A 20761-nucleotide genomic window follows, 5' to 3' on the forward strand; every position below is an offset into this window, starting at 1 on the left:
GGATATTTACGGCCTCAATTATATGGCACATGCCTTTCATCCAACCCAACCCAGACCGTCGACGAGGAATGGCGATTAAGCGGTCACTACGACGGCAGGCCGGGACGCCCAAAAATGCAATATCCAGGCTCAATGAGTGCCGGCACCACGTAGTCTCGAAGCGAAAACAATGTCATGAAACGAAGCGTGAGCACCAATATGGCCCCCGCTTTTCGATTAAAAAAAAAGGCAGCAGCAATAGACGAAGACAATATATGGACCGTGTATGTGACTTAGGGCAATGACCTAAAGATGACCGCGGAATTGGTCAAAAAATTCACAAGGAGACGGAAAGGGTACAACCGAGGATATCAAGAAGAAAGCACGAACTGGCAAACGAGAGAAGCCCTTCTGAACGAACAGGACGTGCCCGAAAGGCACGTGACATTCGTGAAACAGACATCATCGGGCTAATGAAACAAGAGCGTGAGAACAGTGAGTGATAAGAACGTTGCCTTAACTGGAGGTGGGCAAGAAAGCAAGAGTGGTAGTACTTGGGGGCAATGCAAGGGGAAGGAGGGCAATATGCCTGACGGTCGGCGATCAGGACGTGATCTACGCTGCGGTGACTCCGTGAGGCAATCTGGAGGGGCTCCTCTCGGCTTATGGCAATGTGTCATTTAAGCGCTCATTATGGAGCTGGGTTAAGACAGTTCGTGCTGGCGTTGATGTGCCGTACGCATCGGTGAGGAGGAGGAGGGGCGGGGGATGTAGGCGGTGAAAGACGGCGGGCTTGCGACCGCTCATAACGAGGGCTGCTCCCTCCTGGACGAAGATTGCCTCCATTCTGCCGTCAGGGCTACGTACGTGATCGGGGGTGGGCGCTTGCTGCGTCATTAAGGGATGCACGTGTTGGTATAATCCATCCTGCGGCTCAGCTCACAACGATTAATGAAGAACGAGAAACAATTAAGAGAACGAGAAAATGTATGTGCAAGAAACGAAGCAGGGTTAAGTCGTGAAAGGGAGAGCAAAGTGGCTTATTATTCAACGCAAACTCGGAATCTGAGAAGCGAATGGGCACGTATGTCCTCGTTTTATGCCTGGTGTCTCTTGTTTTGTATTCCTGAGCCATGACGCAGAACAATGACATCGCCGGTGTGTTCTTCTGACACCTTGAATAGGACGAGATCAATCGTTTTTATGGTTGCAGTCACACACAGAAAAAGAAGAAAAAAAAACATCGACATGACGTAAGGAAAAATGAATAAAAGACACTACAGGAGCGGTGTCTCTCCAAGTGAAGTTTTAGTCACTACTTCCAAAACATCTATGTGCACAAGAAAGAGAAAAGAATAAACACAACAAGAAGTAAAGAAAACGTCGAGCGTGTCACATGACCAAAAAAGCACGCTCCCTGGGAGTCATTTGTCAAGTTACGCATATTTTACACACATGCAGCGTGATCATTTTTTGGTGCATGAAAGCCCTTTCCTCGTGTTTCCTAATGAAACATAAAGCATTTGTCACCTTAAGTGGGGCCTCGTCGTTGCTTTTAGACTAGACTTGCATATCTGCATTCTGTTACGCAACGTTAACTGAGTGTAAAACGTTACTCGAGTTGACTGACCTTTCTAAGGACATAGTGCACTATCTTAGTCTGGTTTTCATAAAGCCGCAGATGTTTTGTGGCTTGTGGTTTGTGATACGAAGAGGATTTACAAGAATATTTTCCTCCCACGTTCATAAGGTAGTGAAACATCCTATTTAGGTCCATTTTTATATAGTGAAGAAGAGCGCACTGTCCACATGTATTATGAATATACCTATACACGTGGCCAACGCCTACATCAAATTTTCGTAAGGCGGGAATGTATAAAAACTTCTTAACTTTAATAACTTCTGAAGCGCAATCCTTTTCAGGACAGTTGTTTATTGCTGTCACAATTTATCATGAAACTATGAAAATTATTTTTGGTTTTAATTTTCTTCTTTCTAATGTGTATTATGAAAAGCAACTAAAGTACAAATAACACCTTGCCACTGAAAGCGAGTGATTGATGCCTAGCGACAAACTACCATGAATATCTAGACAACTTTCACGGCTTTTAGAGCATACAAACAGGCCAATTTATGTATAGCTGGAAACGTAAGAGTTGAAGAAGGTTGCCCGAAAGTTTATATGATGAACTTCTCAAAAGCTTCTCAAAAGCTTTTCAAACGTAAAAAAAAAGTTCTGTTTCCCCAACGTCACCCGGGTTAAATCAATACTGGGAAAGTGGAAATAAACGAATTTCAGACCTCTCTTCTTGCAGGGAGGCTTTCAGCGTCTCTTCCAAGATAAATTCGCAATGACAAACGCAGCACTGGCGGCATTAGTCACCGTAAGTCTTGAAAAATATGGGAGGCTTTCGAGATACACCGCAGGAGAACGCTGGGCTTACGTCTTGCAAAATACTATACCACAGACAAAATAAAATTGAAGAAAGCTAGGCATCTGAGGAAGCGGAGATCAACCACTGAGGCGTGGGTATGTTAGAGGCACGCCCACGGGATTTATGAGGCCAGTTGGACTAGACGCGCATGATCTCCGGATGGAAGTGTTCGTCGGAGGCGCTATTCCCTCGATAAAGTTTCGGCTACATGCGTTCTTGTCAGATAAAAAATCAATTCCTTTATTGATAGCAGGCTGTGTTTTGATTCCGGAAGATATGTAACTAGGTGGATAGAAGTTTTAGTGTTTAGAAATGTAATTATTAGAGCGTTTTATTTATTACAATAAAAAGCAGAAATCCTTTGCCTAGAAATGTACTGGACATATACAGATGTTGCCTCATCTACAGAGACATTCATAGGGCATTTAAGATAGAATGAGGTACTAAGGAGTGGTCAACAGCATGCTACAACAAATCTCGAAACAAGCTACGAGATTTCAAGGAAGCTGTTTGAATTGACCTAGAGGTGTTCTAACTCGTGTCTAGAACAAAAGAAAAAAACTTCACTCGGCTCTTCTCAAAGGGAAAAATGAACAATGTAACTAAGGTTAGTTCTACAAACTCGGAACTTAAAACAAACAAAAAAAAAAATGTTTCAGACAGTACGGCTGGGAGATAAAAATTACAATTGAGCAAAAACGTATTGTATTCCGTACTGCACACTCGTTTAAGTCAGATAAACAAATCATCTTCCTTTCTTCACGCAGGACCAGAAACCCCCATTATAGTGCGTGTGGATCTTCGGACTCAAGGATATTGAAGACTCTGTGCATTCAAGGTAAGTGAGCTCATGTTTGAACTGGCTGTTCACGTCAGCTGCTGTCGTATACGCGTTACTTAAGTCTCAAAACAAGTTCGGCATGATTAGCACAATCTTCACTTATGGAAGAAATTAGGGTTGAAGCGCAGCTGCAATCTTCACAATGAGAGTGTCTCCAGGAAGGGTTCGTTTTATTGCACAAGATAGTTTTTTTTCTCTTGCTTTCCCATTGCGGCTTTCTTATTAAGATAAATAATCGACGTAACAATCCTTCCATTCCTAAGAAAAATGATAAAATAATATGTTGGGGTGGCTTAGTGGCTATGGCGTGGCGCTGCTAAGGACGAGGTTGCGGGATGAAATACCGGCCGCCGCAACCGCATTTTGATGGGGCCTAAATGCCAGAACGCCTGTGTATCATGCATTATACCAGAGTCCCCTGCTACAGCGTGCGTCAAAATGCGATCGTGGTTTTGGTACGTAAGACCCCAGAATTAAATAAAAAATTCGTGTGTTTATTATCACGAAAATTCCAATGACAACGTATGTGAATTTGGGCATGTTGGTCGAGCTGTTTGGAAGCATTGACTTCTTTTTATCTTGATATTTTAGGAATTAGTGATGGGGTATGGGTGAGTCCTTGCTCGCCTTTTGCATGTGTCATTGCGGCCGTCTGACCGTTTAGGTGATTAGATATTCTGTGTAAGGCCTGTAAGTGTGTTTACCGGCAAAAATAAACGGAAAGGAATTGACGTACCAATCGAAACCTCACAATATCCAGCTTTCGGTGAGGAACTAAATGTAATTCACGAAAGCGGTAAACTTTCCTTTTAATTACTCGAATCCCCTATTATTGCGATAGCAACTATATAGACACTTCCAGCGGATTTCTGCCGTCGGCGTCGCCGTCGTCGTCGCCGTGAGGTTCCGTATAAAGTCCAAGGGCGATAAAATTGTCGCCGCGCGCCGTATGTGCGAGTGAAAGCGCGCGTGGAACGCGCGATATTACGGAGAGCGAACTCACGACGGAAAGCACACGTGACTTCCCGTCGTGCGAAAGGCCGTGAGGGTATGGGAGGGAGGTAGGGGGGGGGGGCGACGCTGTGCTGCGGCACCAAATGCGTATCTTGCAACCGGGTGCAAACGGGAACTGGCTACTCAGTCTCGCACGCGAAAGGAGGAAAGCGGAAAAGGCAGCGTGGGAGGGAGGGGGGGGCAGCTTCTACTCTGCCAACAACTGCGCTTGTACTTTGCCCAGCTGCGGCGGTCACCCACAACGTATCTTGAAATCGATCTCCACACGGATCTGACCTTTGTATGCACTGTGCATTCGCCGCTCAGGTTCCGTTGAAGCGATAGACCGCTACGAACGTTCGCTCGCTGCGGCGGCTGCGTTTGCTGCGAGGGTTTTGATAGGGGTTGTCTGTGGTCATCGTGTGTGATCTATTCACGTTTGCTTGTGCGCGCTGACACCACGCTTGTTATACTCCTGTCACACGGGCACTCGAAAGTCCTTTTGGGCAAAAAGACTTCTCCCGAAAAAGAGTTTCGCCCGCAGACACACGACAGGGAGCGATCTCTTTTTCAGAAGCGGTCTTTTCTGGAAGAACCGAAGAGGAGTTCGCCGATCTCCTTTACGGGCGAAAAGGAGTAGCCTCGAAATCAGTGGGCACCAGCAATTATCATATATTAAAGAAAGTAAGTGAATGCGTAATTTTCTGTCGCCTAGGCTCCTATAAAAATAATTTTATGTCTCGCAGAAGGTGTAGTAAACCCAGTAATGCTCATTTTCCTTCTGTACTCTCGTAAGCAGGTCGAACAGGCTGGGGATGTCACGTGATGACACTCTTTAAACTACTACAATAAATCTTTATATTAACGTTTCTTATGTTAAATTTATTTCAATAAACGTGTAAACAATAAGTTTTCACTTCATATTTCTGAGATACATAAGTTATTCTTGGCCGATATTGTTTCGAACGCTAGCGCCACGCTTTCGGTAGCGTGTCCAGAAGGAACCACTAAAAGGAGATCGTCGGTGCCGTGTGTCTGCTGCGCAACACCTCTTCATTCAAAAGTCTTTCAACTTGATAAAAGACCGCTTGCGTAAAAGAGTTTTTGCGTGCTCGTGTGACAGAGGTATTAAGTCAGTTAGTAAGCGAATGTGTCCAAATTTATCCAGCCGATAAAACTACTATCCCTACTCCGAATAGCTCTCTACTAATTTGCTATCGCAATTGATGTTTCGCGAAACTGCGACATTTTTTTTTCTTGAAGATCCTTTGCCAGGCGGTAAATTGATCACCGGACTCTAAGCCATTTCAAGTTTAACCAAAGGGCTTCGCCGCTGCTTATCGGGCTTTAGATGCTAAGAGAGAGACAGAAGAGAGAGAGAAAACAAGGAAAAGAAAGGCAGGGGGTCAACCAGACGAGCATCCGGTTTGCAACACTACACTGGCGGTAATAGAAAGGGAGAATACTAAGACTGCCACATCAATGGCCACTGTTTCTAATTAACGTTGCTAAAGGCTATAAAATGCATGGATCAGACGAACATTAAAGACGAACCAGCAACAGAAAATACTGGAGCTGTTCATAGGAAGGAACTATTAAATACATCTTGCGGCTTTGTTACCTGGTGCTCAATTGCCGCATGCTATTTAAGGGCCTTGGACTACAGCAAACAGCGCTAAGATGTCAGGTTTTGGATATACAATGATTTTTCAAAATGACGTGCCGATGAAATTTTAGAGCAGCTTGCGTCGGAAGGATTTTTGCCTAGAGTTTACAGAAACCGTAATAAATGGACCAATATGACAAGAAGTAAAGAAATGATGTCATCATGCGAATTGTACAAAGCTTAGGCTATGCTAGCCGGGTGATGTCACAACGCAACAAGAATCAATATGCGAGTAAATAGATCGAATTCCAATTTGAAAAGCATTTCGGAAGTTAACAACTCTCAATTTAGATTTAGATTCAGACTTCGTCTGACATGCTTGCTCGTAGGGTGCAAAAGATGTAATGACACAAGCTCTAAGGCCTTTTGACAAGAGCTATGAAATGGAAGACTGTTGCCCTAAATCAGTATGTCTACCCGCAAAAACAAATTTATTTCTTCTTCAACCGGAGCACCGAATGCACCGGGTACCATTTCTTCTGCACTCTTCATCTGTGCATTCCACTGAATAGGGTGCACGGACACGGAACAGCTTCTTTAACGAATGAGGAGCCCAGTATTGTCCTGCATGCCGTACGTGCATTCCCAATGGTTTCCCACATTGCCCAACTACATTCCTCTCGTCTGCATGTTGCGCAAAAGCGGGCTGCAATCGGTCCATCTCCTTCGTCGTCCCACACTCTCCCTATAGCTTCCGTTTCCCCCATTTCCTGCCACCAAGCATCAGCGTGCAGTGAATCCAGGAGCAGCCGTCGAGGCAAATCCATCGGGTGGATTGACTTGGGCTATGGCTAGCCTGAACTGCTTCAGACCGAAGTCAGGTTATCTGTAACCCTCTCCAATCTAATCGATCTCTGCGACTGGCTCAAGTGCACCGCGGCTCGGCTGCCTTCGCCCTCAACTTTCTCCATGTCTGCGTTTTCACCACTCCTTCTCTTCCTCACATTCCTCAGTGCCCCCCCCCCCCCTTTTTTTTTTTTTTTTTTCACTGTCCCGAACGCTGTGTCTTCACCGTTCGCTCCATCTCCCCTGTTTTCACACGCGAGTCGGCTCTCCCTGCCTTGATTCGATGTCGAAAGGGACAACTGTATTGACCAAGCACAGCTCTAAACCTATTGTCTCGCCCCAGGGCCCCGGCCGTCACTACGTATTGTGCCCGCGAACTGAATGGTACCCGCCTCGCCAACCACTGCGCTACGCCACTGTAATTTTCTTTGATATGGTACACTGGTGTACTTAACTAATGCTAGAGGGTTGTTCGTGTAAACAATACTCACTTCGCAGGCCCAGCCGTACAGCGATCATATTTAGGTGAGAACTCGGAGTATAGTTCTGTAAACACTTGAAGCATAAACTTTGAGTCTCACTTTCTGAGATACACGAAGTAGTAAATGAAGCTAACAACGACTAAATGATTTCGTTATTATTGATTTTGGCCTGATCAAGGAAATTCACGAGTTTTTATGTTACCCAGTGCATAGAAATCTGTATAAGAGAAGCTCGTCATGATACCAAATGCTATTCACTGTGAAAAAGTACGGTCATGTGCAGAAGTAAAATATTGCAGTACTTTGACGTGGCGGGATATAAATGTGCAAATTCTACAGCATAGCGTTGAAATTATAATGCGTGACAATCAGTGATAAAACTATGTTTCCGGAAGGAAATTCTTGAGGAAATAAGAGGGACATAAAAGCTGGCTTGTATTTCCTCCTATAAGAGCGTGGCAAGACCTGCTTGCACATCAGCACGACGCATTCGCAATGAAAACTTGTTTTGTCTGTAAGGACGCGCAAGGACGGTAAAATGTTCTCGCTGTGGTGTCATTTCGTGTGTAATATGAACTAAGTTCAGTGTAAAAATATACTGCGTGCTGCTATGTACTTTGACAATGCAAAAAACACCAGCGTGGTTGAGTGGCCGAAGCACATAACTTTTCTTTCGTAAGAACTGTTAGTGATTGACCGGTCGACTTAATAATGTTGTTTGCTATCCCAGTTGGGCGGTGCTTACTCTACTGATTAGCTCTGGCGTGCGAACTGCCTTTCTAATGCATGCCCAGTTCTTCAATTTATTATTCTATGGCTGCATACCTGGACAGATAATGCTGCTAGTGACACTACATGTCAATGAAATTAATAGTTCTACTGTTGCTGTTGTAAATAAGAACGAGACCGGGAAGTCTACTAGTGGTAGCGATAGAAAACACTCGTTCCCCTTTAATTTTTCTACGGATAGTGGGTCGACTCTTTGCTATAGTCGACGCAATGATGAAAAAAGTTATTATTGTGCTTATATCAAGATTAGTTCGTACCGATACATAACAAAAGAGTAGAGCCATTGTAGAGGATGCACTCAGCAGAGACCACACACGAGATTCTTTCCTACCTTTCTGTCATGTGCTCTGTGACTTAAGTGAATGTTTTAGATTTGGGTATAAGAATGTTCTATTTCCTTTTTTACCGTTGTATTTTGGCTTAGACAAGCCAAAGCCAACTTTATGCTCAAACATCCCGACTTTGTTAAAGAAGCGAAATGATGAAGTCAAGTTAAGACTTGTTTGGCGGTTTGCAGTTTTATCACCTTTTTGGCTCTTTCTTTAGGTACATTGCTTGGGTACGTTTTATGAGGTCCAAACATCGGTGGTCGTCGGGATACGCATTCACGCGCGTGCACAAAACACACGCAATTGCATATATCTGCGTGCACTTATTGAAAATTTTGTATCGCCAAGCATCATCTCAAATTATTAAAGTTCAAATGTCTGAGGTGGTGCACCGGAAGAAATGTAATACCCTATCACTGGTTCCTGCTGGCAAAAAAAAAAAAAAAAATGAAGCCGACACAGCTGAGAACGGATGTCCCAGCAAAATCTAATAATAAAACTTAATTACGTTGGGAGAGCACCGAACTGCGTTTCAACTCGTGAGAAAGGGCAGCTGCACGAGAGAGAGAGAGATAGAGATAAAAGCTGCAATGTGGCGTGCAAAATGAATAGCATCAATCAGACTAAGAATGACACTTTTTGCAACCTCAGTATTGCTTACTGCAACAACAGCACGAGCTGTTCAACAGATTGTTTAGAACACTCCTCGAATGAATGATTTTTAGCTGCATTGAACTCTTCAGCCTTTTTCACCATTCGCGCACGTTTTCAAAAGAGTGCTTAACACATATGTTAGGCATACAGATCAGTGTGTTGAGTGCAGTAACCAAGATGCACTCTGGTCCCTTTCGCATCATAACGAGATCTTATTTAAGAGCGTATACCTCGCTCTGGGGAGAGAGAAAGGTTTAATGATACGAAATGCAGAGAGGTCGGTCTGAGGTACACCCGTGAGCAAAAGTATACGGACCAGGGATTGCGTGATGAAGCCCATTTTTCTAACCGCCTGCGAATGCAACTTGAAATTGACGACTGCAGCCCAAACTTGGCATTGCAAACTTTGCAGTTCACTCGTCAATTTCAGCTTATACATATTAATTACGAAGAAATTCAGTTTTCTTCGGCGACCCTACGGGCCGTATACTTTTGCTCACGGGTGTGCATTCCTCTAGCCAGCTACTCTGCGCTGGGTGAAGGGTGAAAAAAGAAGGAAAGGAAGAGAAGCATGATGGATGACGATTTCGACAGGATGATGTAAAACATATAACATGCAATTAGGTCTACTCAAATCGTACAGTCCAGACCCGTACTTTTCGCATTCCAGTAACTGTATAGGATCCCTTTAGGGTACAGGCTCCCTAAAGGAAGCCTACACGGGAGCCTATATATAAAGAAAGCCTATACAGTGACTCTACCTCGCACCCCAGTGCACGCGATTTACTAGGACTAAATACGATTCCTACAGCCACAATACCCCAAGGATCAGTGTATTTGAGCGCTGGCTCTGTTGATTGAGCCGTAATTAGCGCTTGAGGATGGTGCCGCCGCGCCTTGTCTGTAGTCGTTGTCTCAGGCTGTGCGCAAACTTGTATCGATCGAATGAAACGTCGGAACGCCGGAAGAATTGGGGCGAATGATGTAAAGCTTTCCGACATGTCTGCTTTGGGTAAAAAACGGTTTCGCTCGATTGTCTCCGCTTGTAAAACGCAGCGCCGCTTAATCAATACAGATAACGCACGGATAGAAAGATCAGTCCGACTGAAAGGCAAGATTAGTCGGCACGCCAGTTCTATTGAAAAGTAATACTTCTATGGATTATACTAAGGAAATTGGCGGGTGTCGCACACGTTCTCTCCTCTTTGATCCTTTAATCTTTAGGCTTCATATGCAACCATTGCGCAATCACACAATCGTATACTAACGCAATTTGCTGTGGTTGATCACTTCTCGGTATATTGAAAGCTTCATGTCTACTTAGTTTCACTCGCTAATAGTGGTTACTTTTGCTGGGATGACGACAGCTGCGGTAGAGCTGTTCGGAAGGACGGAGCCGTCGTTTATGTGTGTGTGTGTGCTCTTAGTATGTATGATATAATAAGAGTAAAGTAGGGTGTTTAATAACTGGCGATTACAGATTTCCTCCTTTTTCCTGCACGGAAGGTATGGTCAGGTTGATCTTAGGGTGAATTAGACGCCAAGGAAGAGTCAAAGGTCTCACAGCAGTTGCGAAGCACGATGGTAATGACAAGCGTTGCACGCACACCATTCGGCACAATGAGGTACGTCGTTGGCCCGCAGATAGAGAGGCTAGATAGTGGCGAGGAGTCTGGGCAAGGTACCGTATGTGTACCCTTAGCGCTTCAACTGCGATACAGGGTCTTGATGAAGTTAAAACTTCTGACTTCGCAATATCGACGGCCGCAGAGACCGTAAACTAACTAAGAAAGGCAACCAAGTCATTTTCCAGTAGCTACCTAGTCATTGTGGTATTATCTGCAAGGAACATGCCGATCAAGCTGCCCGTTAAGTGCATGCAAAGTATCGACGCCTTTCAATCGCGCTTCCTACAGGACAGACTCTGCAAGGATGCTCCACACGCTTTCACGGCAATGCACCCCATCTGCATGTAATGACTTCATGCATGCCCGCTATATTTCCTGAATCCTACTTTAAGCCTTCGACTTACGCCACGACTTCCCCGAAGAGACGCGACCCTTTTGTGTGGGCTAATTATGGCGTCGCTTGTACCAATGCTTTTGCGTTCTGCGTAGAGATGGCCGACACCGCAGCCTGTGCCCACTGCGGCGACGAGGATACAATGCGCCATGTTTTGTGCCAGTGCCGGCAGAGCAGTGTACAGACACCATCGCTTTCCGTCGTGTTCAGACAGTTCGATGACCGGCCTCTGTTCGAAGATAGAGTGCTACAGAAATGACGGAACCTAACAACGCATCAGTTGACCGTGCAAGCGCTACTGCGCTTCTTGATATCGAGCGGCCTTTGTGAACGCCTATAACACCCTTCATGCTTCTTTTTAATTTTTTACATGAAATTGTTCTCTGCCGAGCACCAGCAACAATCTTTCCCATGTAGTACGTCATGAAACCATCATCAAAACGACAAAGAAATCTCTACTTTTTCGCTCTGAAATCAAACTATCAATTATTATAAAAAAAATAGGTTGCCTTGCGTGCCCCTCGGAAAGATATACAAGACCGTCTTCGGGTGGTGTTTTTAGAATGTTATCTGTAGTTCTTGTTTCTCACATCGTGTTTTACCGGCTTCAACTTGGAGGCCAGCTAGGAGTTAGGAGGCCAGCTAGGTGTGGCGTTAAAAGCTGATCGCGTCATCCAGCATTGCCGACGGCGCAGAAGCTACGAAGCGGCCGCATGGCCACGATGTTGGTGAGAATGCGCAGGCGGCGTGGGTGATGAATCACCACTCAACCCAGCCACCGAACAGATGCAATTTCGCCGCGTACGTACTCACCATCGAATCGGATGTACTTATGACTCCTGGTAGCCTTACAGGGGTGCTGCTTGCACTGCGCAGCAGCACAAACTTCGCGTGCCTGATATCGCTGTAATTGATTCTCCCTTCGAGCAAAACTGTAATTAATAAAATAAAAACTGTGCAGCATGTAAAGACTGTGCAATGGATTTGTATTTGTGAATGCGCAACAAAGCTAACACTGATTTTTACACTACACCGTTACACTTTCGCGTTATGACCGATTCCTCTAAACCAGAGATAAACAATTTTTTATCTCTCTCTCTCTCTCTCTCTCTCTTTGTCCTCTTTTCAACCCCTATTTCTCCATCCCCACTGCAGGGTAGCAAAGCGGAAAGTCACATCATGTTAACCTTTCTGCCTTTTCTCTCTCTCTCTCTCTCTCTCTCTCTCTCTCTCTATTTTCACTTGGTGATGTGTGCTACTAGGTCTATGCTAGGTGTGAGGTCAGGAATGCACATTGGAAATGTTTCGCAATGTTAAGCAGTCGGGTCCAATGCCCAAACATTAGGCTTATAGCTGGTCGTACAGCCAAAAGTAATTACACAACGCCTATACCTGCCGGGCTTATTGGCACTTCTACATCGACTTATAGGACACATAACTACGACATGGATGTCAAGACATTGCGGATTATGTAACGATAAAGTGCTACAGGAGAAAGTTTCTTGTTTCGTCTTTTTGGCTCACGCACATAGAACGCCAATTAGGTCTACAGTGTTCATTGGATATTATTTCAAGGAGGGCAAATGCGGTCGTTGTGAAACACTCAGACATACGTGTTTTACGGACGACGCTAAGTACGCTTTGCTTGAAAGGATAAGCAGGCTCCAACTACTTAAGACATAAATTTAATTTCAAGACTTCAAATCTAATTATATGGCCAACGTAACATTAGTATTTGATTGGGGTATTACATGCAACATGAAACAAGAAATTACGGCATTATATAATGATCCAAGACAGAAATGTTCATTCTCTGCGTCAGAGAGCTAATGGGGTGCCACCCTTTCAGCAAAATCAAATTTGGCTAATTGAATTTCATGAAACAGAAAAGTCGAAAAAAAAAGACATTTATTCAATATTCTGTACGTTCATCATATTTATTTGTTAATCATTTGCAGATGCATGTCTGCAAAAGCGCGAGTACAGTTTATAAAGAATCGATGAAAGCTCACATAGAACTGGATTTCGCAGCACTAAAGCTTTCTCTTCGCAAAGCTAATATTGTTGTGCATAAATTATGAGTCGGCGGTGAAAGCAGTTCCGCTTACAGAAATTAGCCAGAGACAATGGTAAAACGTTTACGCGCCCGGGTATAGCTGGAGAGAGAAAGCGAAAAAGAGAGAGAGAGCGCAGCTAAAGTTCTAGAGCTTATCCTGGGGGGTTTGCACGGATGAGGGAGCATACGTGGTGTACTATTTCAACCAGTTGCTCCGAAACTTGCGAGATATATCGATTACGTTATTGTTTATCGCTGTATTTCTTTCTGTGAAAATATGAAAAAGTTTGTAAACTATACAAAAAGACTGTGCTTGTGTCATCCGCTTCTGCGGTTACATTGCTAACTAAAATAAGATTCGCGTCATTTAATTTCTGACATTGTTGTGGATCTGCGTGTTCTTTTCCCTCCTCTTTAAGCGGCTTGGCGTAGTGTTCTTTTCAAGAGACAATTAATAGCCGTCTTCCTTTCATCGCTTCGTGGTGTTTATGTTTATATGATTACTGTGGAGTGCGCGTAGTTAAAGTGGATGATGTGAACTGCCCATTGTTGCGTTCCAATAATATTTTGCCAAATTTCTTTCCCTAACGTAAACTGTCAGTTCACTCTTGAACTTGATTTCTTGCGATCTAGTATAGTACATGATTGTTCAAGCTTTCTGTGGACTACAGGTAAGCGCGTACCAAATTTATTTACTGGAAGGCGGCATGTGTTTGCAACGTACTATTGGCCAAAGTGAAAAGGAGTAGCCGGCATCATTCGTGATGCCATATTCTACATTTAGACTTATTAAAAGAAAAAAAAGAAAGACACTTGCACAAAAGCAAACTGGCACGTTGCCTCTGTAATATAGCCTTCCTTTGGAAATCTCCCGTTAAGATGTTTCTGGGGAAACTTGAAAACATTACATAACAAAATAATCACAGCGCAGAATATATCGAAGGTCATCCAAAAAGCAAAAAAAAAAGGGGGAAGAAATAAACTGGACAGAGATTTACATAATGCTTATTATAAAACAATGGCCAAACCAAAGAATTCATACCGCTTTCGACAGGTGATTTAAGATGTTACTATTACTATTCTTAAAGTTGCCAGCCACTAGCAGATCTATGTTTACCACGGACCATGGATTGGCGCACATAAATTCTTGCACTCTCAGACGTCGTTGTATACATGCTTTCCGTTCCTGGTGGGAACGCGGAAATCCTCCATTAATCCGATTAAGGTTTTCGAGGCAGCCCAGAAAATGCGCGATTGCGTTCAGCACACCGCGAAGCCCGTAACACATTTTATTCTTTCTTCCGCGTGGAATTGCCAACAGCGTTTCTACGTGAAAGCGACGCTGTTGTGCGGGAACGACTGCGAACAAATGAAATATATATCGAGATGGAAAAAGACTGAACCAACATATTCGTGTCTGCGCCAGTCCTCCTCTATGTACGCGGTGAAATTGTGATTCCTTTTTTTTTACATTTCTTTACCTCCTATCTCATGCCGAACGCAGCACTATGACGACGGCCGCAGCGTCTTCGAAGGCATTTGTCAAAGTCAGAGTAAGGACAGCAGTTGAGACACGCGTGTCCATACCGTCCCGCGGACGTAGAGGACGAGTGAGAAATCCATGACACAAATATCTCTCTCCCGATGCTCGTGACACTCGTGTAGACCGCCACGAACCGATTGTTACACACAGTCCAGCAGAAAAGACAATCTGTGCTTTCGCACGCCTGTACTGCTTTCCGCACGCCCCCCTTCCCGCCAAGCTCCATCCCCAGTAACTTCCTTTCCTCTTTTCCGCTTCCAAGTGGCATAACGGAAGGAAACTCTTTCGTCGTCGTCGAATCTCCGAAGCCCGCCCATTGATCGCCCTGTCGGCCGCTTTACCACATCGCGCTTCGCCCACGCTTTGCTTACGTCACACGGGAAGCCGCTCGTCACAGCTTCCTTCCTCTTCTTCCTTTTCTGCGCCCTAGCCTATTTTCTCGTTTTGCGTTTCTCCACGGACTCCACATCTTTGTCGGGCAAGGTTTCCCAACCAAAATCGTGTCTTTCCCTTAGACACGTGTCGGCTTCGTGCTTCTGCGGGCGACAACACGACGGCTGTTTTCGCCTAAGTTAGCCGCAAGTCTTCCTCGCAGGTGTTGTAATCCAATTTCCGCTCAGCGCAGCCGCGTCAATATAGAGGCGCCATGGAAGACGCGATAAGCGTGCCTTTCTTACGAAACTGAACGAGTAGATATAGTTCGGCTAGGGCGTACTGTAGTCCGGTAATGCAGACGCACGCCACGCGCAGTTAGATTATGCCGGCGAAAATTGAACTCTCTAGAGTCTAGCGTCCGGCGAAGTCAGAGTGACCGGCGGTGTTCGGCACGCTTTGGCGCCGTTGGCGGGAGAATAGAGCATGTTCTGTCACATGGTACAGCCGTAAAACCAGAGCTTATCGCGCGCTAGCTTGGCTTGGCTGCCCGGGCGCATGCGTGCCTACAGTTCGGTTTCACTAAAGCGAACGTGCAGAGTTTGCGCCTTCGTCAATCAAAAACGCCCTGACTCGCGACGCGCTTATGTGCATGTGCTGTGGCAACAGCTGATCACCGCGATGCTGCTGGCCACGTTCAACGCACCGAACTGTACAGGGGGCACATTTTTGGAAATTCTGGTGTCGCCAGCTTGGCGTTTCGGACTTCGGCGGCCGCTGCCGTGCACGCTGAAAACACCGGTCTATATCCGCAATTTATAAAGCGTGCAATGGCTTCGCGGATTCCTGAGGAGGAAGTCCATTTTCAGTCCCTTATTTACTTGATTACGTGACGAGACATCATCGTAAATCGCGCAGAAAATCCTCACCCCTGCTTCATATATGGTACGACCAGGTCTGTCTTCTTGGCCCGTGCATACATTCGTGACATTGTCGGTTTATCTCGTCCAATTTGAAGATATAGGCGAGGCGTAAGGTACTTTCACAATGATCACGTTCTCCGGGCGTTTGGATATAGGTGTTATAATGATTTTGCTTTATGCCTAAAAGTTATTTAGATTGTTTTGAATGTACAGATGTACGCGGAATAATTTTCAAGATGCACGCATCGTAAATCCTGAGAGCAACCTCTCGGAAACATGAAACCAATGGGAAACTGGTTCGAAAGATCCTGCACGTTGCCGAGCACTGAAAATTACGTTTCACTACTCTTTCACTATTCCTGAGCTGGTGCATAGAGGTGGCATATGTTCTTTAAAAGAAAGATATCACACCTCAGCGATTGCCTTCGGCTTCAAACTTCTTTGCTTCTTTGTTGTTGGCCTTATTACATACTGATGTGCAAACAAGCTAATTGTAGTCATTTTTTAATAATCGGCTAAAACTCTCGGGTGCAGTTGATTGCTTACGAAAACTATTGTTGTTGACAACGAGCATATACCAAATGGGACGAAAACATCTCCCACATTTTGTGTAGTTCGTCCATACGTTGCGCCGAAAATAATAGACCAATCAACCCAACCCTGGCAACTCGAATAAGCAGCACTGAAGGATACAAAAAAAAAAAAAAAACACACGAAAGAAAACGGTCACCTGAACGGATGGCATAACCTTTAGCGTTAAGTAGAACACAGCAGAAATGCCGAATCTGCATGTACTATACATGAGAAAAGCGTTAACTGAGGAAACCATCCAGGCGTCTTCCATTTTCTGCAAACTCTTGCGGCAGATCGACGATATGCCACTTGCGTTGCCATTTGCTGCTTGCTTACTTGGTGCCGTAGTAAACGTTTGCAACTGTCCCCGGCCTACTATCGCACAAATTGAAAATGTTGCGTGGATGAAGTAAACATGATATCAGATGCTATGATACCAAGTGCCTTTGAATCAACTAAATTCTGGGGTTTTAGGTGCCAGAGCCACGGCCTGATTATGAGGCACACCGTAGTTGGGCACTCGGGATTACTTTTTTTACCAAGTGAATTTCTCGAACGTGCACCTAAATCTAAGTGCACACCAGTTTTTGAATTTCGGCCCCAGTTGAAGTGCGAGCGCTGCAGCTGGGATTGAATCCGCGACCTCAGCGTAGTGTAACGCCATAGCCCTACCGTGGCACGGTGGGTTCCTTTCAAGTTAAACAATAAAGATTATTTACTCTTATATGGCGTAGTACAGTAAGTTAGAACGTTCGTCACGGCAGTGTAGTGCTGATGCGACACTGACGCCTTGAGCCTCAACCTCCAAGGCCCACGCCTGCTGTGGAGGTGGTTGAAAGTGGCACGTCGATTGAAAGTATGTGTAGTCACGTTTATGCTTTCTAACGCCACCCGACGGTGGCGACATGGATGAGCGAAAGAAAGAAAGAAAGAAAGAAAGAAAGAAAGAAAGAAAGAAAGAAAGAAAGAAAGAAAGAAAGAAAGAAGAAAGAAAGAAGAAAGAAAGAAAATCAAGGAGCACGCAATCCGAATTTGTGAGGAAAATGAAAAGCGAAGGCATCTCTTGCCCCGAACAGCTGACAGGGCACACAGTGTTCCTCATGGTGGCTGAAGCGGACAAATATGAAAAAAAAGGAACTGAACGAGCCTTTGTCAATTGTAGCGACCGCGGACTGAAGAACAACCGTTTGGGCAACGCAAGACCGAACTGCACCTCTTCGACGCCGCCAGAATCTGCTACCGACTGTCGGCAAGGAAAACGAAGGCATACGTAGCAAAGATATGCTACTAGAAAAAATAAAAAGAAGGAAATACTACTCGGTCTGCAGGACAAGCGGAGCGCGCAGGCAGTTCGCGTGACTGGTATCACGTCGAGGACCAAGGAAAGACTGACAGAACAGCAGTAACGAAGCTCTGTTTATTTTGCTCTCTTGCCCTGTCTTTTTTTTTTTTCTTCAACAGAAGGCCGTGCTCGTGAAGTGCGTGTCTCTGGCACGCCGCACAGCGTTGTGGAAGCGGTGGTTATACTGGTTGCACTGACTTGGTAGGCGTAAACCATAACCTCGCTTATTCTCATTATACTAGGATACGTACTACTGGCCACAGAATGAAACGCGAACTGTTTAGGACTATCTCATTTGAAAAAAAAAGAAAAGAAAGCGAACCCAGGAACTGCATGTCTGATGGTTATTTTTCACACACTTCGTCTTGATTCGAGGGTAAACCATGAAGGTATCAATTCCTTTTTGTTGTCTCTTTATTAATTCCGTGGCCTTCTGGAGTGTATGCACATTCTGCACTCTTTATTTTCTACACCATTTCTCTACATCCGTGTTTCAATTTGTTGGCCTTCTTGATGTCGCTTTAGGATATCTTTTGTGTGCGCTGTTTCTGTTTGAATGCATCTCGACTATAGCAAAATTATTAAGAAATATAAAACCTGCCGCACTATATTTCACTCGTGTCTATTGCTAAGTTGCACTCCTGTCATAACCAGTTGTTATGAAAATGGTGTCCATAAATGAAATTGCCGGTGCAGCCCCAGCTGTGGATACGAATAGATAGCAAAGCTTATGTGGGTACATACCGTATGTTTGCTTTCGTGAACAGACTGAAGAGAAAAAAATAAAAAAAGAGAAAGAACCTTTGCGTCTGGCGTCAAGGTAGTCATAATGACAGCGAGTAGAATTCAGAGCTCCGCCAGACCGTGAGGAATTAAAAGCAGTTTACCCGGTTCAGATAACTTTTCGTTGTATGTATATCACTATCCCATGCTAACGTTAGCTAGTCTTGAAATGTATTCTGTTGCTCTATAGGAAGACACGCTCTTCTTTGTGTCTTCCTATAGCGCAACAGAATACATTTCAAGACTAGCTAACGTTAGCATGGGATAGTGATATACATACAACGAAAAGACACACACACGAACACACACACACACACACACACATATATATATATATATATATATATATATATATATATATATATACTTCAAGTGTACTAGAAAGCTGGAAGAACGCCAACATTAGACATCCATAAGAAGAGAGACGTTTAAGAATTGAAGAAATATAGACCCATTAGCTTGCTCTCAGTATTGTATAAAAAATCACCAAGGTAATTTCAAATATAATCAGGCCAACACTTGACTTTAGCCACCCAAGAGAACAGGCTGGCTTCAGGAAGAGATATTCTACGATGGATCATATTCATGTCATCAATCAGGTAATCGAGAAATCTGCGGAGTACAATCAACCTCTGTATATGGCTTTCATAGATTATGAAAGGCATTTGATTCAGTAGAGATACCAGCAGTACATAGAGGCATTACGTAACCAAGGAGTACAGGATGCATACGTGAATATATTGGCAAATATCTACAAGGATTGCACAGCAACCGTTCTCCACAAGAAAAGTAGAAAGTTACCTATCAAGAAAGGGCTCAGACAAGGAGACACAATCTCTCCAATGCTATTCACTGCATGCTTAGAAGAAGTTTTTAAGCTCTTAGACTGGGAAGGTCTAGGAGTGAGAATCAACGGCGAATATCACAGCAACCTTCGGTTTGTAGATGACATTGTCCTATTCAGCAACAATGGGGTCGAATTACAACGAATGATTGAGCACCTTAACCGAAGAAGGGTAAGAGTGGGTTGAAGATTATTATGCAGAAGACAAAGATAATGTCCAATAGCCTGACAAGGGAACAAGAATTCAGCATCGCCAGTCAGCCTCTAGAGTATCTAAAGGAAAACTTTTATCTAGGTCAATTACTCACAGAGAACCCTGATCATGAGAAAGAAATTTATAGAATAAAATTGGGCTGGAGTGCATACAGAAGGCATTACGAAATCCTGACTGGGAGATTACCACTGTCGTTGAAAAGAAACGTATACAATCATTGCATTCTACGGTTCTAACATATGGGGTAGTAACATGGAGGTTAACAAAGAAGCTGGAGAAGAAGTTAAGGACCGTACCAAGAGCGACGGAACGAAAAATGTTAGGCCTAACGTTAAGATAGAGGAAGAGAGCGGGGTGTGGATCAGAGAACAAACGGGCATAGCCGATATTATAGTTGACATTAAGCGGAAAAAGTGGAGCTGGGCAGGCCATGTAATGCGTCGGATGGATAACCGGTGGGCCATTAGTGCTACAGAATGGATACCAATAGAAGGGAAGCGCAGTCGAGGAGGGCAGAAAACTAGGTGGAGTGAATAAGTTAGGAAATTCGCAGGCTGCAAGTTGGAATCAGCTAGCACAAGACAGGGGTAATTGGAGATCGCCTTCGTCCTGCAGTGCTGATGATATATATATATATATATATATATATATATATATATATATATATATATATATATATAATGGAATGAGGTTTATTGATACAGGCGTAGATGTAGATCCTTCGGATATACTGGTACAAAGCGGGCGGCTAGACAGTTAGGTCGGGCAGCGCACTAAGCCGCAACTTCGGCGTCGTCTTTTGTGGAGCGATCACGATGGTGCTACAGTTGGTGGTGTGCATCATCTGCAGAGCATGTTGTACGTCTTCTTCATCACAATATATATATATATATATATATATATATATATATATATTATTTATTTATCACGGTGTAGTATAGAACAGCACTCTGGAGCTTTACATCTGCAAGTTGCCATCAGAAGCCCCATGGTGAAATAAGCAGTTTATTGAAAGTGATGCTATATAATGTTGATCCGCGCTCTGTGAACTCAGTAATTCTTTTCTTTTTTTTGTCACAGCGCAGTGCTGCGCTGCGAGAACGAATAGCACTGCTGTGCACAATGACGTTCTACA

At 44.3% G+C, this 20761-nt stretch overlaps 1 protein-coding gene across 15 annotated transcripts in view; it reads left to right on the forward strand.

Annotated features, from left to right (window-relative positions):
- The window catches only part of LOC119456428 (sex peptide receptor), a 441000-nt gene that overhangs the window by 322077 nt on the left and 98162 nt on the right, over positions 1 to 20761 (forward strand). For 7 of the 15 annotated variants that reach the window (XM_049669832.1, XM_049669837.1, XM_049669836.1 and 4 more), the window contains one exon: positions 3182 to 3252. The exons of 4 other annotated variants lie outside the window; for them this stretch is intronic. The gene's annotated coding sequence lies outside the window, so the exon portion shown is untranslated. The remainder of the gene's footprint in view (positions 1 to 3181; positions 3253 to 20761) is intronic. 4 more of the 15 variants (XM_049669834.1, XM_049669843.1, XM_049669833.1 and 1 more) reach the window with 1 other exon arrangement.

The sequence above is a fragment of the Dermacentor silvarum genome, chromosome 6, assembly GCF_013339745.2.
Source record: "Dermacentor silvarum isolate Dsil-2018 chromosome 6, BIME_Dsil_1.4, whole genome shotgun sequence".
In the NCBI taxonomy this organism is placed as follows: Eukaryota; Metazoa; Arthropoda; class Arachnida; order Ixodida; family Ixodidae; genus Dermacentor; species Dermacentor silvarum.